Source organism: Macaca mulatta, chromosome 2, assembly GCF_049350105.2.
Source record: "Macaca mulatta isolate MMU2019108-1 chromosome 2, T2T-MMU8v2.0, whole genome shotgun sequence".
In the NCBI taxonomy this organism is placed as follows: domain Eukaryota; kingdom Metazoa; phylum Chordata; class Mammalia; order Primates; family Cercopithecidae; genus Macaca; species Macaca mulatta.
In genome coordinates this window covers 97,483,133-97,508,645 of record NC_133407.1, presented here as the reverse complement: position 1 = coordinate 97,508,645, position 25,513 = coordinate 97,483,133, and the positions used below count along the sequence as shown (strand labels likewise).

At 40.3% G+C, this 25,513-nt stretch overlaps 1 protein-coding gene across 14 annotated transcripts in view; it reads right to left on the bottom strand.

The window, feature by feature from the left end:
- Nucleotides 1-25,513, bottom strand: part of MAP3K13 (mitogen-activated protein kinase kinase kinase 13) — a 190,801-nt gene that overhangs the window by 126,653 nt on the left and 38,635 nt on the right. For 2 of the 14 annotated variants that reach the window (XM_077991961.1, XM_077991978.1), the window contains exon 1: nucleotides 19,175-19,286. The exons of 2 other annotated variants lie outside the window; for them this stretch is intronic. The gene's annotated coding sequence lies outside the window, so the exon portion shown is untranslated. Of the gene's footprint in view, nucleotides 1-19,174; nucleotides 19,289-25,513 lie in introns of those variants that run through there. 10 more of the 14 variants (XM_015131424.3, XM_077991974.1, XM_077991975.1 and 7 more) reach the window with 8 other exon arrangements.

Here is a 25,513-nt window from a genome sequence, read left to right as displayed (position 1 = left end):
TGTAAAGCTTCACCTTGATATACCTATATCTATATACATAATCTGTAGTCTGTTCAATATGAAAACAAGTCTCGGCTGGGCGCAGTGGTTCATGCCTGTAATCCCAGCACTTTGGGAGGCTGAGGCGGGCGGATCACGAGGTTAAGAGATGGAGATCATCCTGGCCAACATGGTGAAATCCCATCTCTACTAAAAATACAAAAAATTAGCTGGGCGTGGTGGTGCATGCCTGTAGTCTCAGCTACTTGAGAGGCTGAAGCAGGAGAATCGCTTGAACCTGGGAGGTGGAGGTTGCAGTGAGCCGAGATCACACCACTGCACTCCAGCCTGGTGACAGAGCAAGACTCTGTCAAAAAAAAAAAAAAAAAAAAAAAAAAAGCAAATCTTCCTTTGTGTTATGAACACCTCAATTCAAAAGTATTAGAAAAATGAAGTGCAAAATTCACTTTTACTAATTTGAACAAATGTGAGTTCAAAAATTATCAAGGTAGACAGATAAACATACTAATAAGGCAGAGGGAGGAGGAGGAAAAGGTTAATGAACAAGCAATTCACAGACAAGAACGTTGCACCCTTTGGAAAGGGTATAGCAAAATAGGTACTCTTCTATACTGCTGATGGCTAAATAATTGCTGCATCTTTTTTGAAGTACAATTTGGCAATAGGTATCAGTAGACTTAAAATGTAAATATCTTTTGACCCAAGATTCAAGTTTGAGAAATTAATTCTAAATAAATAATCAGTACTCTGCAAAACAATCTAGCTACAAGGATTTCGTCACATAATTGTTTAAAACAAAAATAACTGGGAATAATATAATACTCCTAATAATGGAAGGTATTAAATAAATTATGATAAAACTATTCAATAGAACACTTAAAACCTTTACAGGTTGTATACTAAAATGTATAAGAACAGGTAAAAATATTCATGACAAAGTGTGAAAAAAGGCAAGCAACACAATAATGGATACCAGGTGATCTAACATGTGTAGATGACTAGAAGGATGAAGGATTTAGATCATACATATATCATGCCTATCTCTGGATATAGAGAGACTGGTGGTTTTATTTTCTTCTCTTTTAATATAAATTTCTAGATTATCTGTGAAGTACAAATGTATTGCTTTTGGGAAAAGTTACAAAAGTTGATAAGGTAAGAAATGTTCACTGCTATTTTAACCAAATTACTATAACTTTAAAAAACATGTTATTGGGGTTTTGGGGAGATGTTGGTCAAAGGATACAAAACTTCAGTTAGAAAGAGTAAGTTCAGGAGAGCTCTTGTATAACACAGTGACTGTAGTTAATAACAACGTATTCCACACCACATGAAAAACTGCTAGAATAGAGTTTAAATGTCTCACCACAAATAAATAATAGGTATGTGAGGTAAAACAAAAACAAAACTTGTTACAATTTTTTTCCCTTCTAATTTAAGCAAGATAACCTGAAAATGACTCTGTAATACACTATGCCAGCAGTTTCCAACCTTTTTGGCACCAGGGACTGGTTTCGTGGAAGACAATTTTTCTATGGATTCAGGGCGCGGGATGGGAGGGGGTGGTTTCAGGATGATTCAAGTGCATTACATTTATTGTGCACTTTCTTTCTTTCTTTCTTTTTTTGAGACAGAGTCTTGCTCTGTCACCCAGGCTGGTGTGCAGTGGCACGATCTTGGCTCACTGCAAGCTCCGCCTCCCAGTTCACACCATTCTCTTGCCTCAGCCTCCCAAGTGGCTGGGACTACAGGCGCCCGCCACCACGCCCGGCTAATTTTTTGTATTTTTAGTAGAGACAGGGTTTCACCGTGTTAGCCAGGATGGTCTCGATCTCCTGACCTCGTGATCTGCCCACCTCGGCCTCCCAAAGTGCTGAGATTATAGGCGTGAACCACCACACCCGGCCCACTTTATTTCTATGATCACATTGTAATATATAATGAAATAATTACACAACTCACCATAATGTAGAACCAGTGGGAGCCCTGAGCTTATTTTCTTGCAACTAGACAGTCCCATCTGGAGGTGATGGGGGACAGTGACGGATCATCAGACATTAGATTCTCATAAAGGGCACGCAACACTTTGGGAGGCCGAGGCGGGCGGATCACAAGGTCAGGAGATCGAGACCACAGTGAAACCCCGTCTCTACTAAAAATACAAAAAATTAGCCGGGCGCGGTGGCGGGCGCCTGTAGTCCCAGCTACTCAGGAGGCTGAGGCAGGAGAATGGCGGGAACCCGGGAGGCGGAGCTTGCAGTGAACCGAGATCGTGCCACTGCACTCCAGCCTGGGCAACAGCGTGAGACTCCGTCTCAAAAAAAAAAAAAAAAAAAAAGGGCACGCAACCAAGATCCTTCACATGTGCAGTTCACAATAGGTTTCCTGTTCCTATGAAAATCTAATGCCACTGCTGATCTGACAGGAGGAGGAGCTCAGGCAATAATGCAAGTGATGGCTAGCAGCTGTAAATACCAGATGAAGCTTAGCTCACTGGCCTGCTGTTCATCTGCTGTGCGGTCCAGTTCCTAACAGGCCACGGACCAGCATCAGTCAGTGGCCAGGGCGTTGCAGACCCCTGCACTACGCTGTAATAGATAGTGTGTCTTTTCACTAGAGTGAGGGATGGTCATGGCTGGGATAAACTTTGAGGAGGTGGGAGGATTTGGAATGAAAAGCCTTAACCAGAAGAAGGTGTATGTGTTTACGTGTGTGTGTGTGTGTGTGTACTTTTTTGAGAGAAAACAGAAAAGTGTAGATGGCAATAAAAGATGATGAGATCAGTAGAAACGGGGCTGGGCGCAGTGGCTCACGCCTATAACCCCAGCATTTTGGGAGGCCAAGGTGGGTGATCACCTGAGGTCTGGAGTTCAAGACCAGCCTGGCCAGCATAGTGAAACCCTGTCTTTACTAACAATACAAAAATTAGCTGGTGGCGCATGCCTGTAATCCCAGCTACTCAGGAGGCTGAGGCAGGAGAATCACTTGAACCCAGGAGGTAGAGGTTGCACTGCACCCCAGCCTGGGCGACAGAGCGAGACTCTGTCTCAAAAAAAAAAAAAAATGAGATTAGTAGAAATGAAGTTGCGAGATCCCATTTCCAACAACATTGTAGAAGGCAGATCACCTGGTGAAAGGAAAAGGTGACAGATTTGGGATTCTATGGCGTAAGAGAGGTTTCGACAGCCACTGTGGGAAACGACAGATAGAAATGAAAGGCCACCAATCAGTCGTGAGGGCCTGACTGAGGATGCAAAGCAATCAACATGGTAGCTGAAAATATGATTAAGGAGGTACTCTGTGTTGGGCATAGTCAGAGGAGGACAGACCAAAGGCTGATAAGGGGTGGCGGAAGTGATAAATGGCTAATGATATTTCCAAGCTGGATGGGGCATAAAGGGAAAGGGGTCAAGCGCATATTCAGTTTGGTATCTACTGCCATGTATAGCATACAGTAGAGCAGAGTAATATATGTTTAAGAAAAAAAAAAGAAGTGAGGAGAAACTGTGTAAGGAGAGGGGGTACGATAATTAACTGAGCACCTATTATGTAACAGATTCTTTTGTCACAGATCATCATGTCTCTTCTTATTGGCTGGGTTTCTCCTTTGCCTATAAGCATGTCCATGTCTCTCCTTTTCAAAATTTCCTTCTGACTTATCGACTCACTACCCTTTTCTTTACCACCAAACTTCTTGGAAAAAAACTATATACCAGGACTAGCAAACGCTAGGCACATTTCTAGGCCTCTATGCCTCTTCCCAGACCCATAGCAGGTATAGACAGTAGATGGTGGCACTCTTTCCCTCGGACATACTCCATCAACATATGCAAAATTGGGTAGCACCTAGCAAAGGGCCTTGTGTGAGAGAAACATTTAAGAGCAATTTTCTAAATGAATGAATGCATGCATATCCTATAGCAAGGTAGATTTGTGATCTATCATATTTACTGGAACAAATAATAAAAGTTTTTGCACCGTATCTTTGATCTCCTGGAAATGGGTTCCCTTTATGCTCCTAAAAATAGCACCTTTGGCTCCTCATAGGCAGGAAGCCTTTGCTTAGGTCAATCTAGTTAGCTGCATGCCAAGCTGTTTCTAGCTACAGTACATTCCAGTTTGAAGGTATGTTTTGGGTTCATGTATATTTTTTACCCTCCTGCTTTTTATTATTCCATTTCCAGTCATTAAAAAATACTTGGCCAGACACAGTGGCTCACATCTGCAATCCCAGCACTTTGGGAGGCCAAGGCAGGCAGATCACAAGGTCAAGAGATTGAGACTATCCTGGTCAACATGGTGAAACCCCACCTCTACTAAAAATACAAAAATTAGCCAGGCATGGTGGCGTGCGCCTGTAGTCCCAGCTATTTGGGAGGCTGAGGCAGAAGAATCACTTGATCTTGGGAGGCGGAGGTTGCAGGGAGCCAAGATCACACCACCGCACTCTAGCCTGGTGACAGAGCGAGACTCTGCCTCAAATAAATAAATAAATAAAAAACAACCTGCTGAGAGTCACCCTTTTGCAGCACAGAGGAGGAAAAAAAATAAAAACAAGGCACTCCATTGCCTCTTAGGTACAGAAACCATCTTTGATAAGGCATTAATTCCATCCTGCAAGTAGGAGTTGCATAATCTCCAGGCCTATTATGGCAGACAAACTCTTAAGGTGGCCCTGATGATCCTTACCTTCTAGTGTTCACACTCTTGTGTGATTCCCTCTCTTTGAGTGTAATACTTGCTTCCAATCAATAGAATGCAGAAAAGGTGCTGGGATGAACATGATTACATGCACGTAATATATGAATATGCTATATAAAGCTGGAGCACTTGTGTGGAGTCTCTCCCTCCCTTGCTAGCTGTAAGGAGGCTAGTGGCCATGTTGGGGAACCCCCCGTGGCAAGGAAATGTGGGTGGCCTCTGTGACCTAAGGGCAGACTTTAGCCAACAGGGAGAAAAAAGCAAAATAATAAAACTATAGTTCTTGGTACTACAACCACACCCTAAAACCACAAGGAACTGAATGGTGTTAATAACTTAGGTCTATGAGTTCCCCAGTTGAGCATCCAGATGAGAACGCAGCCCTGACTGAAGTTATGTGAGACCCTCAGAGGAGGACACAGGTAGGCCATGCCCAGTAACCGAGGTGACAAAGTTATATTGTTTTGAGCCACTAAGTTTGTGATTATATTATTATGCAGCAAGAGAAAATTAATACACCCACAGAACTTCACACCATTCCATCTGGAAACAACTTGCTTTACATTTATAGAAAACATTTATAGAAAGCATCTAATAAAGATTATAATGGCATACTCTAATACTCCTTTTTGTATAAATAATAGTGAGTAGCATAACAAACATCTTGCCTGATGACTCAAATAAGCGTGATTTTAGACCTAATATCAGTGGCAACAATCATACCTAGTATTGTATTAGACAGTTAGCAGAGTTATGAAAATATTCTTGCCTTCCAATGTCCTTTGTTTCCTAAAAGTGTTGTCTGTGTCATCCTGGAGTTTCTTTATATAAAAGTCTCATTTCCCAGTATGTTTCTAAAATAGCAAAAGCCTGTGGCATAGATAAGACACATACAGCAGCTTGCAGGTTGCACTGAAAACTGCAGAACGGACAGATGAGTGTATTACTTGTGCACTGCAGCATGCAGATTGCCCCAAAACTTAACAACTTAAAACAACTAACATTTATTATCTCACACAGTCTCTGAGGGGCAGGAATCTAGGAGCAGCATGGGTGGGTGGTTCTGGCTCAGGGTCTCTCATTAAGTTGCAGTCAAGCAGTTGACCAGGGATGTAGTCCCCTGAAGGCTGGAGGAACTACTTCCAAAATTGTTCACTCACGTGGCTGTTTGCAGGAGGCCTTGGTTACTTGTCACATGGGCCTTTCTGCAGGGACATCTGAGTGTCCTCATGACAAGGCAGCTGGCTTCCCCTAGAGCAAGTTATTCACAGCAGGCAAAAAGCTGCAGTGCTTCTTATGACCTAGTTCAGAGTTTGGCAAACTTTTTCTTAAAGTACTAGAGAGTAAATATTTTAGGCTTGTATGCCTTATAGTCTGTATCACAGCTACTCATCTCAGTTGTTGTCGTGTAAAAACAGCCACATGCAACACACAAATAAATGGGCATGGTGTGTTCCAATAAAACTTTATTTATAAAATAGGCAGTCAGCCTGAGAACTACAGTTTGCCAACCTCTGACCTGGTCTCCAAGGCCGGTGACTTAAAGCCTCTTGCTTCTTCTTTATTCTATTCATTAGAAGCAAGTCATTAGCTCCAGCCCACACTCAAGGGGAGAGGAATTAGGCTATACAAAGGGAGGAATTAAAAAAAAAAATTTTAGACATGCCTTAAAACCACTACCACAGGTTTAACACAAAAAGCAGAATGTGGGTTAAATATTGCATTAGTTTCCTGGGCATACTTTAACAAATTATCACAAACTGGTGGCTTAAAACAACAGAAATTTTTTCTTTTATAGTTCTGGAGGCTAGAACTCCAAAATCAGGGTGTTGGCAGGCCCATGTTCCTGCTGAAGGCTCAAGGGAAAAACCGTTCCTTGTCTCTTCATAGCTTCTGATGGCTCCTGGAAATCTTTGATGCTCCTTGGCTTATAGCTTCTTCAGTCCAGTCTCAACCTCTGTCTTTATATGGTCCTCTTCCCTATATATATCCCTGTGTGTCCTCTCCTCTTCTTATAAGGATACCAGTTGTTGGATTTAGAGTTCATCCTAATCACTATGACCTCATATGTAACTAATTGCATCTATAAAGAGCCTGTTTCCAAATAAGGTCACATTTTGAAGTTCTGGTGGACATGAATTTTGGGGGGACACTATTTTGTGTTGTGGTGTGTTGAATAGTATGCCCCCAAAATTCACATCTATCCAGAACCTCAGAATGTAACTTTATTTGGAAATAAAGTATTATATTAGTTAAGTTAATATGAAATGAGACTGGATAGGATGGTGTAATAGTCCTTTCTCACACTGCTATGAAGAAATACCAGAGAATGGACCATTTATAAAGGAAAGATGTTTAATTGACTCACAGTTCTGCATTGCTGGGGAGGCCTCAGGAAACTTACAATCATGGTGGAAGGCAAAAGAGAAGCAAGCACCTTCTTCACAGCGTGGCAGAACTGAGTGAGTGCCAGCAGGGGAAATGCCAGACACTTATAAAACCATCAGATCTCGTGAGACTTACTCACTGTCACAAGAACAGCATCGGGCAAACTGCCCCCGTGATCTAATTAGCTCCACCTGGTCCCGCCCTTGACACGTGAGGATTATGGGGATTACAATTCAAGATGAAATTTTGGGTGGGGACACAGCCAAACTGTATCAGTTGGGTTCTAAATCCAATGACTGATGTCCTTATAAGAAGAAGAGGGCCACTTAAGCCCTGAAATATATTAGGGAAGTTTCTCATCATCCTTAGGGTAAAGTACACATTCCTTAACTTGGTACATAAAGCCATTGCTGATGTGTCTTTAGCAATTTCTCTGTCCTCATTTCCTGCCACTTCCTTAATATTCAGTCTAGTCAAATGGAGCTGCTCCTTCTCCCAACCTATTAGGCTGCATATCCTCACTGCTTCTTCTCCCTATAGTGCCCTGTCACCTCTTTTCCTTGGACTCAGGGAGGTACCCCATAAGTTATATCAGGTTTTATTTGCAATGAGAATGTCACCTAATACGAACTGCATACTTTATTCCACACCTTTATTTTGTACTATTAAAAAATCTTTGATTATATATTCTTTACATACATGAAATTCATAATCTCATGTGCTCAGTATAATAAATGCTGACAATGCTATACATTCATGTAACCACCACCCAGAACAAGACCTAAAACATTTTTATAACCTCTAGAAAGTTCCCTGATGCATCTTTCCAGTCAATAAAACACCTCCCCTCCACCCCTTACCAAATATATTTTGACAAAAAAAAAAAAAAAAGAAGTAAAGGTCACAAAACAACCATAATTTTTCCCATTGGTTATTAAAACTGCTTTGCATAGTTTCAGCTTGCATGATCATTTTTATAGTCCCATATTACTATGCAAAGTGAGGGCTGTCTGTATGTTTTCATGTTTCCTTTTATTTTCTTTTCACCAATTTAGCTGTATCTGTGTGTGAATAGTTGCTCTAAAGCAGAGGTAGGCAAACTATAGCCCATGGGCCAAATCCAGCTGGCTGCTTATTTTTATAAATAACACTTCATTAGAACACAGTCCCTCTCCTTCATTTATTTATTTTCTATAGCTGCATTTGTGCTACAATGGCAGAGTTAAGTAGTTGCTACAGAGACTACATGGCTCACAAAACCTAAAGATATTTATTATGTGGCTCTTTATAGAAAAAAATTTCCCAGCCCCTGCTCTAAAGCAATGTTTTGTAAAGTTTAGCATGCATCACAATCACAGAAAGACAAATCATGGTAGCATACCCCCAGAGTTTCTGATTCAGTTAGGCCTGGGGTGGAGCCCAAAAATTTCCTCTCTAACAAGATCCCAGGTAACACTGATGCTGCTGGTCTGCAGAACACGCTTCGAGAACACACTGTTCTAGAGATAGCATTTTATTTTATTTTATTTTATTTCATTTCATTATTTTAGTTTAGTTTAGTAGTTTTTTGAGACAGAGTCTCACTCTGTCACCCAGGCTGGAGTGCAGTGGCACAATCTTGGCTCACTGCAACCTCCGCCTCCCCGGTTCAAGCGATTCTCCTGCCTCAACCTCCCGAGTAGCTGGGATTACAGGCACCCACCACCACGCCTGGCTATTTTTGTATTTTTAATAGAGATGGGGTTTCTCCATGTTGGCCAGCCTGGTCTTGAACTCTTGACCTCAGATGACCCACTCGCCTCGGCTTCCCAAAGTGCTGGATTATAGGTGTAAGCCACCACGCCCAGCCTAGAGATAGCATTTTATAATTTTAACTTATTACGGTCTACCTCATATACCATACTATTTTGTTTCCACCTTTTGTGCTCTTGTTATTATGTATTTTACTTCCTTATATGCTCTTAACTCTATTATACATTGTTATTATTTTTGCTTTAAACAGGTCAGAATCTCATTCTTTGTAAATTAACACAAGTAAAATTGACTTTTTATGGTGTATAGTTCTAAGAGTTTTAACTTACATACGGATTCGTGTAACTGCCATCACAATTATTCCCTCTGTTAAAGGATCTAGCAGGAAAGGGGAGCATGAACAAATGGGGAAGTTGACCACAGAGATGGAAAGTATAAAAAAGAATCAAGAAGAAATGCTAGAAATAAAAAATAAATATCAAAATTGAAGAATTCATTTGATAGGCATAGGGGTAATGTTATATAATGAAGGCAACTTCTGTACTGAGTGGTAAGGTTTTCATAAGATTTTCCTTATTCAGTGAGCCAGCACTATTAACATCCACTTATATGTTAGTAATTTCCAACTTGCTACTTATGGCTTCTAAGTCATATCTTGTATAATTTCTTAAGTATATTGTTTGAAAACTTGATTCTTGAGCTGGAAGAAGTTCTAGCAAAATTATTTTCTTTTTTACAGCTTCTTAAAACACCCATATAAGCCACTTGTTTTTAATGTCTTTCTTTCTTTCTTTCTTTCCTATTTTATTTTATTTTATTTTATTTATTTATTTTTTTGAGACGGAGTCTCACTCTGTCACCCAGGCTGGAGTGCAATGGCACGATCTTGGCTCATTGCAACCTGTGCCTCCTGGGTTCAAGAGATTCTCCTGCCTCAGCCTCCCATGTAGCTGGGATTACAGAAGCACGCCACCACACACAGCTAATTTTTTTCTATTTTTAGTAGAGACAGGGTTTCACTACGTTGGCCAGGCTGGTCTCGAACTCCTGGGCTCAAGTTTTCTGCCCACCTTGGCATCCCAAAGTGCTGGGATTACAGGTGTGAGCCACCGCGCCAGGCCATTGCTTTTCGTGTTTATTCCTGTGGGTCTCATTATCAAATCATTTTTCAGATAATAGATTATACAGGCAGCCCTTTACAATTTTTCAATTAGTGACTTTTATGGTCTCTCCTTGATGAGCTTGTTTACTAGTTGGTGTTAACCTAGTTATTTTAGGGAGTTTTAGTGAGGAAAATTTGTAGTTTCCTAGATACTTGGGAGCTATTGTGTCCCCTCCCCACCCCCACCCCCACCATATTATTAAATTCTGAAAACTGGACGGACTATGGAAAGACAGCCTAGAGCTGAGGCCCAGTAGTTCTTAAACCTTCTGATTATAAATAATAAAGAATCAGGTTACTAGAAAACAGATCAAGTTTCAGCAACTAGGTCCAGGTTAATAAGTGTTAGAGTTATATAAGGCTCTTTTCTTTCACCCCCCACAACCCCCTATATGCCTTCTGTGGAATTTCTCATCTTCTAAATGCCCATTTTATCTTAACACAGGCCCAAAATCAGTTTTCAAGTTCTGATGTGAAATTCTTTTCATTATCATCTGTGTTGGCATTCTCCTCCACTTATTTGCCTAAGTGTTTTTCTTGCCCATTTTTCTTAGATGAGATGTGTCATAAAATACCGTAAAGTGTGTGTTTACTTTGTGTTGCCTTTATTGAGAATTAGAGAGAAGGTTTCTATACTTTCCAGGTGTTCCGTAAGTGTCTGTGAAACATCCTGTGTACATTGCTTCTTCTAAGTTTGTATTGCAAGTGTATTTTGAAATGAATTTTACCAGGATTCATCACATCATTTTGTTATGGAAACCATTGCTACACATCTCACAACATGGCATTCAAGACTGAATCGTTAGGCTGGCTGCTATGGCTCACATCTGTAATCCTAGCACTTTGGGAGGCTGAGGCGGGAGGATCACTTAAGCTCAGTTCAAGACCAGCCTGGGCAACATAGTGAGACTTCATCTTTATTTTTATTAAAAAAAATTTTTTTTAAAAGATTTGTCTTTAAATTATAAGTCATGCTCAAAGCAGTATATTTTATTGTCTCATTATAACCACATTTGTTGTTCTGTGAGGAAGGCAGAATGAGATATTATTATCCCATTTTCCAGGTTGAGGAGCTGAGACACAGACAGATGATTAAATGAGATGGCACATGAGGAAGTATCTAGGACAGATCCTGGTGTACATGTGGATAGATACAGACATAAACACACACATATTCATACTTCTTTTGCAATAAGGGGAGGGCCATAATTTTTTTTCTTTAAAAGAGTATATTTTACTATCAAAAGACAAATTAGTGGCAGATCTAAAGTTAAAGCCTTTTAACTTCCAGTCATGTATAGTCTATCTAGTAAGCCCTATTCAGATGACATTGATGACATTTCCATTTCTCATTATTAGCTTTCCACATTCAGGAGAAACTGGTATCTATGATAGTAGTTCAATTTAAAAAATATAACCCAGAAATATTATAGGGATACTTCCTTAAACTTTCTTTTTTTTTTTTTTTTTTTTTTTTTGTGAGACAAAGTCTCACTCTGTCACCCAGGCTGGAGTGCGGTGGTGCCATCTCGGTTCAACTGCAACCTCCGCCTCCTATGTTCAAGTGATTCTCCTGCCTCCGCCTTGTGAGTAGCTGGGATTACAGGCACGTGCCACCAGGCCCGGCTAATTTTTGTATTTTTAGTAGAGATGGGGTTTCACCATGTTGGCCAGGCTGGTCTCCAACTCCAGACCTCAAGTGATCCAGCCTCCCAAAGTGCTGGGATTACAGGTGTGAGCCACCACACCCAGCCAATTTCTTTTCTTTTTATATTTATTCTGGCATTACATACCATTTTGACTTCTTTTTGAGATTTCTTTTTCTGAACAGGATGGGCCTTGGGTCAAATTCTGGTTAAGGTGAAGTTTGCCCTCTACTTTCTCTTCTGGTTCCTCTCCTATTTCTTATGTGACAACTCATATTCCATAAAACTTCAGTTCATGGGCAGCAACAGAAGGTAGGGGAATCTGATTCATCAGTAAACTATGAGTCAGAGACCAGGTACACTACAGAAATCTAGAATGCATAAAGACTGTCAGTCTACAGCCCTTCAAGCAATTAGGAGCTAGGATTATAGGAGCGGAGTACAGAGAAGCAAAGGGTTAATAACCTGGAGTTTGCTAGGCAGTGACAGAGGAGGGCTGAGCAGGCCAGGCAAGTACAGTTGGCCCTCCTTATCCTCTTCACTATCTGTAAATTGAAAATATTTGGGGAAAAAAATTGCATCTGTACTGAACATGTATAGGCTTTCTTATTTCATAAACAATAAAGTATAACAATGATTCACATAGCATTTACATTGCATTAGGTATTATAAATAGTTAGAGATGATTTAAAGTACACGAGAGGATGTGCATAGGTTATATAGGTTTTATATAAGGAATTTGGACATCCTTGGATTTTGTTATCCCTAGGAGGTCTGGAACCAATCCTCCACCAAAACTGAGGGACAATATATATGGAACTTGCAGCAAGGAAAATGAAAAATGCTTTGCACCTTCAGTCACTCTTTGCCCCGCTTACTATGGTGAATTCTGCTGTAATGTGACATTAGCCTGGAGTAATTGCAACAGTTGGCTGGCCAACCAGCAAAGAGGGGATGGGGTGTAATCACAGCTCTTTGGACAGAAGTGTTTTCTTTACTCAAGTTGTTGAAGGGAAGTGGATCCAATTACATTACTTTGTATCAAAGAGGGGGCTTACTATAGCTCTCAAAAATACTGTATTTTGAGGACAGGATCAAAGCAACACTTCTCCAAGTATGTTGCATGTTCCAGATGAACAAAGGATTCTGTGGTGGAAAATGCTGCACGGTCCTCTTACTAAAAACAGTAACATACTAAAGGTCCTAAGAAGTTCTTGCAATAAGTAAGTTTATTTAATTGTATTTAATGTACTATTATGGTTAGTGCTTTTAGTGTTCTGCTCAAGAAATCTTTGCATAACCCAAGATTGCTAAGATATTTTCCTATTTTTTTTTTAAGGTTTCTGGTTCTATGTTTAGATCTATGATCCATGTCTATTTATCAATAGATCCATGTCTATTTATCAATAGACCCATGTCTATTGCAGTTTTGTGTATAGTGAGAGCAGCATGAAATTTTTTCCCCCATAAGAAAATCCATTTGTTGGCTGGGCGCGGTGGCTCATGCCTGTAATCCCAGCACTTTGGGAGGCCGAGGCAGGCAGATCACTTGAGGTTAGGAATTCTAGACCAGCCTGACCAATGTGGTAAAACCCCATCTCTACCAAAAATACAAAAATTAGCCACGTGTGGTGGCACTCACCAGTAATCCCAGCTACTTGGGAGGCTGAGGCAGAAGAACTGCTTGAACCCAGGAGGCAGAGATTGCAATGAGCCAAGATGGCGCCACGGGACTCCAGCCTGGGCAACAGAGCAAGACTTCATCTCAAATAAAAAAAAAAAAGAAAAGAAAATCCATTGTTTCAGCAACATGTTAAAGAAAACTACCCTTTTCTCACTGAACTGACCACCTGATCAAAAATCAATTGACCTCACATGTGTGAATCTATTTCTGGTTTCCCTATTCTGTTCCACTGACATATCTGCCTGTCCTCAAGGCAATATCACACTGTCTTGATTAATGTTTCATAGCTAAGTGTTCAAGTCACGTATTATAAGTCATTCACCTTTTTTGTTCCTTTTTAAGATTGTTTTAGCTATTCTGTATCTTTTGTATTTTCACAAAAAACTTAGAAATAGTAGATTTCATCAATATTGCCTGCTGAAAGTTTGATTGGGATTGCATTAGATCTACAGACTGATTTAGGGAGAAATGGCACCTTAACCATTTATATCCATGATCATGGTATATATATTGCACTTTTTTATTTCTGAGTTAAGTTTTTCTCTGCAATGTTTTACAGTCTTGAGTATAGAGGTGTTGTGTTCTTTTGAAATATTTATTCCTATGTGTTAGATATATTTTTCTTTCTTTCTTTTTGAGACAGGGTCTTACTCTGTCACCCAGACTGGAGTGCAGTGGCGTGACATAGCTCACTACAACCTCCACCTCCTGGGCTCAAGCGATCCTCTCACCTCAGCCTCCTGAGTAGCTGAGACTACAGGTGTGTGCCTCTATGCCGGGCTAATTTTTGTATTTTTTGTAGACACAGTGTTTTGTCATGTTGCTTAGGATGGTCTTGAACTCCTGAGCTCAAGCAGTCCATCTGCCTCAGCCTCCCAAAGTGCTGTTTACAGGCATGGGCCACCACACCCAGCCTCTTTTTCTTTCTTTCTTTCTTTTTTTTTTTTTTTCATATTTTTAATTTTTTTTTCATGGATATGAGGTCTTGCTATGTTGCCCAGGCTGGTCTTTAACTCCTGGCCTCAAGTGATCCTCCTGGCTTAGCCTCTTAAAATGTTGGGATTACAGGTGTGAGCCCACTGTGCCCAGTCAGATATTTTTAATGGTGATATTTTCACCTATTTTAGCTGCTAATTGTTTCTAGTATGATTTTTATGTTGACTCTAACCTGTGGCCTTACAAATTCATTAATTAATTCAAGTACTTTTTTAAAGATTTTATAAGGTTTTTTTATGCATACAATCATGTCATCTGTTAATAATGACAGTTTTATTTCTTTTCTGCACTTTAGGTCTTTTAATTTGTTTTTCCTTTTTTGTTTTTGCCTTATCATACGAGCTCTATACTAAGTATCTAATATACATCATCTCATCTTTACAACAATCCAATGTTATTCCAATTTACAAATAAGAAAATGTGGCTCAAAAAGGTTCAGTAACTTGTCCAATCAAGATTGCACAGCTATTAGTAGATCTAGAATTCAAACCCAGGTAGTCTTATTCCACACCTGTATGTACGACTACTAGACTAGTTTATAAATTTGGAAAACTCAAGGGCACAAGAACAAAAAATGTTATCAAATTAATAATAGGAAAAAAATTCCATTACTGGCAAAGAATATAAAGAGTTCACAGAAGAAAAAAGGCATTTATTTTAAATATGAAAAGATGCTCAACCCCTCTCATAATGAAAGAAATACAAATTAAAACGAAGATAAAATGGTACAGCTGCTATGGAAAGCAGTATGGTGGTTCCTCAAAAAATTAAAAATAGAATTACCATATGATCCAACAATCCCATTGCTGGGTATATAGCCAAAAGAACTGAAAGCAGGATCTCAAAGAGATCCATGTTCACAGAGGCCTTATTTGCAATAGCCAAGAGGTAGAAGCAACCCAAATATCCATTGATGAATGAATGGATAAACAGGACATGGCATATACATACAATGGGATATTGTTCACCTTACAAATGAAGGAAATCCTGCCATATACTACATCGTGGATAAGCCTTGAGGACATTAGGCTAAGTGAAATAAGCCAGCCACAAAAGGGTAACTACTGCGTGATTGCACTTACATGAGATAGCTACTAGTCATTCATTGAAACAGAAAGTAGAATGGTAGTTGCTAGGAGTCAGCGCGAGTAGGAAGTGGGGAGTTGTTATTTAATGAGTATAGAGTTTCAGTTTCACAAGACAGAAAAGTCCTGGAAAACTGTTGCACAAGAATGTGAATACACTTAACACTACTGAACTGCACACTTGAAAATGGTGTTATAGGATTTTTAACCACAATTATAAATGAAAATTAGTTTTTAAAACTTCAACACAAATTTTATTGTAAATTCTAAAAAACAAACACTATGCCGAAACCATTATTTAACCTATCAAACTGGCATAAATCCAAAAGTCTGATGACTTTGTTGGCAAGGATCTAAGAAACAGTACTTTTATAATGGGGGGAGGGGTACACATTGGTACAATCCCTAAAGAAGACAGTTAGGCAATATTTATGATACCTTTTGATCCAGTAATTCTACTTTGGGGAATTTAGTCATATGGATATACTTTATGCATGTATAAAATGATACATGTACAAGGTTATGAACTTCAGCATAGGAAGACACTGGAAAAAACCAAAATGTCTATCAATAGGTGACTGGTTATATAAATTATAGCACATCCGTACAATGGAATAGTAGGCAGCTATTTAAAAATGAGGACACTCTCTATGTACTTACATAGAAAGAGATTCAACATATATTACAAGTGAAAACATTTAGAACATTACGTATAATGTTATGTGTGAAAAGGAGGGAAATAAGAATCTATTTATACTTTTATATTTCCTTACATATATATCAAGAAACTCTGGAAAGATACATGGAAAAATAATAGCCATGGTTTGGGGACCCTGAATGGGAGCTGAATGGATGGACGACGGGCTGGGGTGGGAAGACTTTTCAATGTATAACTTGATATGTTTTGGTCTTGGAAATGTGAATATATCAGCTATTCAAAAAATTTCTATGGTTGGACATAAACTTTAGTAACACCAGTTGACATTAATTTACTATTCATACAATGATTTACCAAGTGTTTACTACATGTCAAGCAGTCACTGTCCTAGGCACTGACAATATGGCCCTGAATAAGACAAAGTTCTTACATTCTAGAGGGAAAGACTGAATATATATCCTACATACACAACACACATACATATACACACACAGGCATACATATAATATATGTACACACATTTTTTAATTTATAAAATAAACACTGCCAGGTGGCTATTTTAAAAAAAAAAAGGAAAAAGAAATTTCGGGCACAGTGGTTCATGCCTGTAATCCCAGCACTTTGGAAGGCCGAGGCGGGCGGATCACCTGAGGTCAGGAGTTTGAGACCAGCCTGACCAACATGGAGAAACCTCCAACTCTACTAAAAATACAAAATTAGTTGGGTGTGGTGGCGCGTGCCTGTAATCCCAGCTACTCCAGAGGCTGAGGCAGGAGAATCGCTTGAACCCGGGAGGCGGAGGTTGCAGTGAGCCAGGATTGCGCCATTGCACTCCAGCCTGGGGAACAAGAGTGAAACTCCGTCTCAAGAAAAAACAAACAAACAAACAAAACAGTAAATTAGGTTAAAGGGAAAAGAAGTGTTGTGGTGGAAGTGGAGTAGGGTGCCATTTTAGTTAGGGTAGTCTGGGAAGACCTCTCTGAGGAGGAGCCATTTGAATAAAGACCTGAATGAAGGCTGGGAAGAAACAATGAGGGGGAAGAGTTTTCTAGGCAGCAGCTGCCCTAAGGTAAGAGCAGGTTTGATGTGTTCAAGAGAAAGCAAAACACCTTTGTAGCTAGAGCAACTTGAGTGAGAACAATGGTAGGCAATGATGTAAAACACACGCTTGAAAGCCAGATCCTGAGGGCTGCTTTGTAGGGCATGAGCAGTGGTCTGGATGGTATGGGCACCTATGGAGGTTACAAAATTTTTTTCAAAGGGGCTTGTTAACGATTCGGCTAGTACACACCTGTATGGCCTTCCAGGTTGTTAAAAGACTGAAATATTTCAAGTCCCATGAGAAAATAGCTGCTTCCCCAGCAACAATGTCACCTGCCACACTGGCTTCTTTCCCAGGACACCCCCCAGCCCTCCACTCCTTCTCATCAACCAACAATTAAATGAGGAACTTGGCCCAGCCCAAGCTATAGACTTGGAGACGTTAATCAGCTCAAGAGGCTAGAATCACGAGATTCAGAAAGCTAGAGAGTGAGTAAAGGTTTTCACTTCATTGTAGCCCTAGAGCCTTCTTAGGACAATGCGTCCTGGACTTCCATCTCACCAAGATTCAGTTGGGGCTCAGAACCATCATCTGGGCTCCCGCTCAATACAGCAGAAACAAGAAGCAGGCTAGAGAAATAGACTGAGGTCTGAGATGAAGACAGAGGAAGGGGAAACCCAGTGAACATCTACATAAATAATCTCTCTTCTGGGCACTCCTCCAGTGATTTGAAAGGCTACTGGCTAGGCCGGGGGCGGTGTCACGCCTGAAATCCCAGCACTTTGGGAGGCAGAGGCGGGTAGATCACGAGGTCGGGAGATCGAGACCATCCTGGCTAACACGGTGAAACCGTCTCTACTAAAAACTAACAAACAAACAAACAAACAAAAAAATTAGCCGGGTGTGGTGGCAGGCGCCTGTAGTCCCAGCTACTCAGGAGGCTGAGGCAGGAGAATCGCTTGAACCCGGGAGGCGGAGCTTGCAGTGAGCCAAGATCGCGCCATTGCACTCCAGCCTGAGCGACAGAGCGAGACTCCGTCTCAAAACAAACAAACAAACAAACAAAAAACAAAAAAAAAAAAAAGAAAAAAAAAGAAAAAGAAAAAAGAAAGGCTAGTGGCTAATCGCCAGCCTTTAGACCTTTTATGTATTTATACAGTTAAAAGTCATAAAATTGTCATGTACCAGGTTTTTTAAAAAATGCATTGTGGTAAAAGGAAAATAGAAAACACCAACTTTCCATTACCACATGCGACCTTAACATTCTCATAGCTGCATTAATAAAGTCAATATGTTTGTGTAACAATGTGTAGTTCCTGGATCGTAATCTCAAGATAGAATCAGAACAGCTGAAACACGGCAACTCTAATTTCATATATGAAACTCATTTTACACACCATAGTACTGGGAATTTAGTCTGAAAAATCCATACAGATGTCAAATTTTAAGAAAACAGATTTCTCCGAAGTTGTGTGAAACCTCAGGCTGCTTGCCACTTCTGTTTTACAAAGTTCTTCCTCTTTGAAAATACATTCTGCTGCTCTTAAATCTAGGATCCCAACATCTTGTTACAGGGTATTAAGTTCTACTTTATTCTCATTCTTTTAATTTCTTTGAACATCAAAACCTCCAATTTAATTATCTGAGAGACTGCTACATATTTGCTAACATGAATCTGTAACTATGAACCTAAACCAGAGGAAAAGCAACTGGAAAGAACACGAGGAGAAATCTAAGCACTGCTTAGAAACAATCTCTCGGCACTAGATACATACTCACTTTTATTTTCTAACTGTAAACACTTTCACTCAACATAAGACATTAGAGATCATTTCATGCACACAGGACCTGTTTTAGCAGCACACTTGCTGAAACACCTCACGGCTTTCTTTTCCATTAAAAAAAATAAAACTACTGCTGAGTGCTGAAACTTTCTTTTCAGTAGTTCTAATCTGTAAGATTCACAGCCAGGTAGAAACTTGATTTAATGTTTGATGGAAATTATTCTTACAATCCTTTTGATATTAAAATGTCATAATAGTTTTTTAAAAACTACTTACACCAAGCTGAAGTCTGAACAGACAGCATGGAACTACCAGCAGCCGACAGTTTCCTCATAGACTAAACTAAACTTTGCTCCCTTCCTGGCTGTTTCTGGATCAGGTTCACACTGATACACATTTACAGTGGCCTTGGAAGCTACCACCCAACAGAGCGAGGTGGGAGGGTTTGTAAATCCAACTCTTGTTTGATAACCGCTTATCAGCAACTTCTCAAAGGTCGACTTAAACATGTTTAAAGAGACAAATGTAAGGAAGATTATAGGGAAAGCCTGAAAAATCTTATAATCTCTGATGGCTGGGCTTTGGTTTCCGAGGGGATTTCTTTCCCTTATGTTCCTGGAAAAAAGAAAAAAAAGAAAAGGATAGTCCTCTGAGCTTCAAATATCTTGCTTTCCTCTCAAAACTTTCCCAGCCACCCGCGGTGGCTCTCGCCTGTAATCCCAGCACTTTGGGAGGCCAAGTTGGGCGGATCGACTGAGGTCAAGAGTTTGAGACCAGCCTGGCCAACATGGTGAAACCCCATCTCTACTAAAATACAAAAATTAGCTGGGCGTAGTGGCGGGCATCTGTAATCTCAGGTACTTGGGAGGCTGAGGCTCCTTTTTGAAATTCCATTTCAAAAAAAAACAACAACAACAACTTTCCCCTTCCTCCTCAGAATCTAAACATTGTATAATCATTGCAGAAAAGGGCCAGAAAATTGCTTCTCCACAATAGTTCTTCCCCATCTGCATTCTCCCTGACTCCTTACTAGAGAAAGAAAAAACGCAAAGTTCTTGGTAAATGTAGTACTTTCTGACATTCAAACCACCGGCTGATCTGATATAAATTGAAAACTTGGATCCCAAATTCTATTCTTTGCAAGATACTGCTTCATCTCCTGCTGCATCCTAAGCTTCTTTCCCTTCTGAGCTACCATCTTTCTTCCTTTTCTTTTCTTTTTTTGAGGCAAAGTCTCACTCTGTTGTCCAGGCTGGAGCACAGTGGTACGATCTCGGCTCACTGCAAACTCCATCTACTAGGTTCAAGTGATTCTCCTACCTCAGCCTCCTGAGTAGCTGGGATTACAGGCATGTGCCAACAAGCCCAGCTAATTTTTGTACTTTTAGTAGAGACGGGGTTTCACCATGTTGACCAGGCTGGTCTCAAACTCCCGACCTCAGGTGATCCGCCCACCTTGGCCTCCCAAAGTGCTGGGATTACAGGTGTGAGCCACTGCGCCCGGCCTTGTAATTTCTACTATTAGCCTTTGAAGCAGCAACCATTTATTACATCCTTACTGCACTACTCACTTTATGAACATTATTTTATTCTCTCCCAGGCAATAAATTTGGGGATCATCTTCAATTCTTTTTAGTCTGACTCTCTGCATCCAATGTGATCCCTTCACTATCCTGGGGATCTTCTGCAACAAGCAATGTGACAGGCAAAATAATGCACCCCTCAAAGATGTCCATGTCCTAATCCCGAGAGCCTGGGACTATGTTACCTTCTGTGGCAAAAGGGACTTTGCAGATGTGATTAATGTTAAGGACTTTGAGATGGGGAGATTAACCAGAGGAGTCCAACCTAATCACATGAATCCTTGAAAAGCAGTGAACCTTTCCCTCCCAGCTGTGCTCAGGAAGATGTGATACGAGGACTTGACCAGCTCTTGCCAGCTTTGAAGATGGAGGAAGCGGGACTTGGAGGACTGCAGGTGGCTTCTAGAAGCTGGGAATGGCAAGGAAACTGATTTTTCCCCAGAGCCTCCAGCCCTGCTGACATCCTGGTTTAGCCTAGTGATACCCATGTTGGTCTTTTGACCCACAGAACTCTAAGATAAACTTGTGCTATTTTTAAACCACAAAGTTTGTGATAATTTTTTATGGGAGCAATAGAAAAATAATACAGGTACTTTAATTTCAAGCTCCCTTTAAAGTATAATACTCAAGACTGAATAGAATACTCAAATGAAAACTGATACAGAAAAAAACTGTGGAACTATCAAATTCCTTATTCTGGATGCTATACTTTTATAAATGCAAACCAAGATTATTTCAGATTTTTAAAGCATTATACTCTTAACTTACTAGCCTCCTAAGTCTTTGCTGCATGAGTTACATTAAACCAAGTGCCTACCTCTACCCTCATTTTTTTTCCTTTCCTGTGTTGGGATCAAACACACACAAGTTTCCCAAGTGTGAATCCTGGTTCTATCCCTTGCTTGCTGAGTGGTTTTAGGTAATTTGCTTAACACCTCTCTGGGTCTCAGCTGCCTCATCTGTAAAACGGGCACAATATTTCACCTACCTTTTAGGTAGGATGAAGTGATGTAGCTCATACGAAGTACTTGGACCTGTGCCTGGAGCATAGTAACTGCTGGGCAAATGTCAGCTGCTCCTGTAAGGAGGGGCTTTCTTGTGGGAGCTGAGAAACAGGCTGAGATTTGTATCTGGATCAATAGATAAGCTGTAGAAGAAAGCAGAAGCTCCAAGGCAGGGGTGGCCTGGAGAACAGGAGCCACTCTAGATTCTGCTAAAGTCCTGGGGGTGTGGTGGGGCACTAAAATCCTGGGGGTGTGGTGGGGTTTGAAGCTTTTAAGTACATGTGGAAAGGGCTTCAGTTGATCCTAGTTGGATTTCATGGGTCTGAGAACCCCAATTTCCCCTGGAGTTGCAAAGTGAACACTTGCTACCTGCTAGGCACTGTTCTAACAATGAATCCATCTGACAAGACCCTTATTCTCCTGGGACTGACATTCCAGCAAGAGGGTGGATAATAGACAACCCAGGAAATTTCAGGGGGTGCCAAGTACTGTGATGATAAGAGAACAGGGTGACTGGGGAAAACTCAATATTCAGGACTCACTGAGAAGGAGGGATGTTTGAGCTGAGAGGAACGTGAACTGAGGAGTGAGGGGAAGAAATAGTGTTTCAGGTGAAGGAACCAGGTGTGAAGCAAGTAGAAAGGAACAGTGTTTCAGCCAAAGGAACAGCCAATGTAAAGGTTCAGAGGCAAGAATGACCTTGGCTTGCTCAAGAACCAAGAGGAAGAAGGCCAGTGTGGCCAAAGGAGAGAGACCAAGGACCAAATTTGAGGCCCAAAAAAGTAGTCAGGGATCCTGTAACTGTGGGGAGAGGTTTGGATTTCATACAGTGAGATGCCATGGGAGGGTTTTCAGCAGCCAAAGGACAGAATGTGATTGACAAGGGAACACTTGAACCTGACAGAAAGCTTGTCCTGCCCAAAGCCTCTGCTTCAAGTTCCAGAATCCCCTTCACACCCAGTCTGATCATACCTGATCCTTCTACCTTCTCAGCTTTTAGCCACCCCTCTACCTCCCAAAACCAAACAGGCAGTTTTGAGGTGACCCTGAGCCAAGGTAGCAGTCTATGAGGAGAGAGCAAGGGATGCAAAGCGACACACGTGATGGCTGCAGTTCCTCTTTGTAGTAGGCTGAATGGTGGCCCCTCAGAAAGAACCCATGTCGAATCCCTGGAATCTATGAATGTGACTGTATTTGGAAAAGGAGGCTTTGCAGATGTGATTAAGGATCTCAAAATGCGACCATCCTGGATTATCTAAGTGGGCTCTAAATCCAATGACTTGTCCTTGTGAGAGGACCCCCTCATTCTTTTCTCAATTAATTTTAGAGATGAAATACAGGGCCCTACATACAACCTTTTTACATTTCAATTTTGGTTTTAGTCCACTTTTCCAAACCATTAAGATCATTTTGAATCATGCCAGCTGTCCTCTGTCATAGTAAGTAACCTTTTCAGCCTAACTACATCTACTTAATTACCACGATTTCACCCAAATTATTAGTTAATAAACATTGAACAGTCAAGATTGAGAATAGAGTTCTGAAACATGTATTAGAGACGTTTAGTTTGATATTGATCCATAAATCAATATTCTTTGGGTACACATGTTTGACCAGCTACAAAACCACCTATTCTCACACAGCTTATATTTTTGTAGTTCCTCAAACATTTCAGGAGAACAAAATACCTTATAAGTAAAGATATGTCCACAGCATCCCAATCTTGTCAAACTCTAATGGAAATGAAGATGAGTTTGTTTGAGCAGTTTTTTTAATTGTGCTGGCTCTTAGTGATGATCATTTTTTTAAAGAGTTTACAAACTATGAGTTAATTCTTTTTTTCTAGAAGTCTCCTTGAGGTTAAAAGGAAGTTTACACAAATGGAGGAAATGACAGGAATCTCCATCTCAAAATAGGAGATATAAGTGAAGGAGAAAAGTAGGGGAATATTAGAAAAGAAAGCATGGCGGAAGGGACGAGCATGGTGTGCCCCTGGGAGAGGAAAGAAACCAGGCTGGTCATAGTAGGAGTGGTTGTTGAAAAGTACTGGGAAATTGGAGTTGAAACATAGAATGTAAAGTCTAGAAAAAGGGACTAGGATTTAAACTTAAAATATCAGAAAATGGGAGGAATTGAAAGATTTTAAAGCAAGAAAATAAAATAATAAATATGTTTTAATAAACAACCTAATTGAAAAGTGGGCAAAGCATATGAACAGTTCACAGAAGAAATATAAATGGCTCTTAAATATATAAAAAGACACTCAACCTCACTCATTATGAGAGAAATAAAAATGAAAAGTACAATGACATCATCTTAACCTATATTTTCACCTAACAAATTGGCAAAGTTAAAAAAATTTCGGCTAGGCGCGGTGGCTCAAGCCTGTAATCCCAGCACTTTGGGAGGCTGAGACGGTTGGTTCACGAGGTCAGGAGATCGAGACCATCCTGGCTGACATGGTGAAACCCCGTCTGTACTAAAAATACAAAAACAAAATTAGCCGGGCATGGTGGCGGGCGTCTGTAGTCCCAGCTACTTGGGAGGCTGAGGCAGGAGAAAGGCGTAAACCCAGCAGGCGGAGCTTGCAGTGAGCTGAGATCTGGCCACTGCACTCCAGCCTGCGCAACAGAGCGAGACTCTGTCTCAAAAAAAAAAAAAAAAAAAATTCATAAGACACAAAGTTGATGAGGTTATGGGAAAATAATGGAGGATAAATTGATAGAACCTCTCTGAAGAGCAAATTGGCAATCAAATTATGAACACATACACTTTCACCCAGCAATAACTAAAAACATACTTACACACGTAAACTGACACATGTACATGTGTCAGTTTAACTGCAGCATTGTTTGCAAAAGAAAAAGATGGAAATCAGGAAGGAACTGGTAAATTAAATTATAGTACAGATATCTAATAGGATACTAGAATGTAAAAATTAGGTAACTTTGGCCGGGCACAGTGGCTCATGCCTGGAATCCCAGAACTTTGGGAGGCCGAGGTGGAAGGATCACCTGAGGTCAGGAGTTCGAGACCAGCCTGACCTACGTTGAAAAACCCCGTCTCTACTGAAAATACAAAATTAGTGGGCGTGGAGGTGCATGCCTGTAATCCCAGCTACTCTGGAGGCTGAGGAAGAACTGCTTGAACCCGGGAGGAAGAATTGCTTGAACCCAGGAGGTGGAGGTTGCGGTGAGCCAAGATCAAGCCATTGCACTCCGGCCTAGGCAACAAAAGCAAAACTCTGTCTCAAAAAAAAAAAAAAAAAAAGGTATGCCAAATGTATTGTGGTACACTGGATCAGATCCTGGAATAGAAAAACTATAGTCATGGAAAAACTGGTGAAAACCAAATAAAGTCTGGCTTTTAGTTAATAGTCATGTACCAATGTTAATTCCTTAATTTTGATAAATGAGTCATAGTTATGTAAGATGTTAACATCAGGAGAAGGTGGGTAAAGGTTCTATAAGAACTTTCTGTACTATCTTAGCAGATTTTCTATACATCTCAAATTATTCCAAAAACCAAAAGTTTATTAAAACAATAGACTTTTTTCCCAATAAACAGACATTTTAAAAATTATTAGAGCAGCTATGGTGAAAACGGCTTGGAGAAAGGAGAAGTTAGAACCAAAAAGGTCAGATGGACAACTGTAGGAGTAATCTTGGCATGAGGTAATGAAGGCCTACATTAGGGTAAAGGCTATGAAATTACAGTGAAAATAATTGATCAAATATAAAATGTATTTCAAAAGAAAAATACTTGCAATATCAAAGAGAGATCAGAACAGTGGCACCAGTGACAAAAGATGGAAATTAGATGAAGGGAATGAGATTCATTTAACTCATTCATTCAACAAATATTTGTTGGTACCTACTATGTAAGGCACTATGCAAGGCGCTGGGGATATGAGAGTGAGTTTATAAAGGCAAAGTGTGAAGGGACTCTAAAATGTCCTAGTTGAATTGTCCAAAAGGCATCTGGATACACACAGTATGAGAGAACAAAACTGAGTTAAGAGAGAAAGA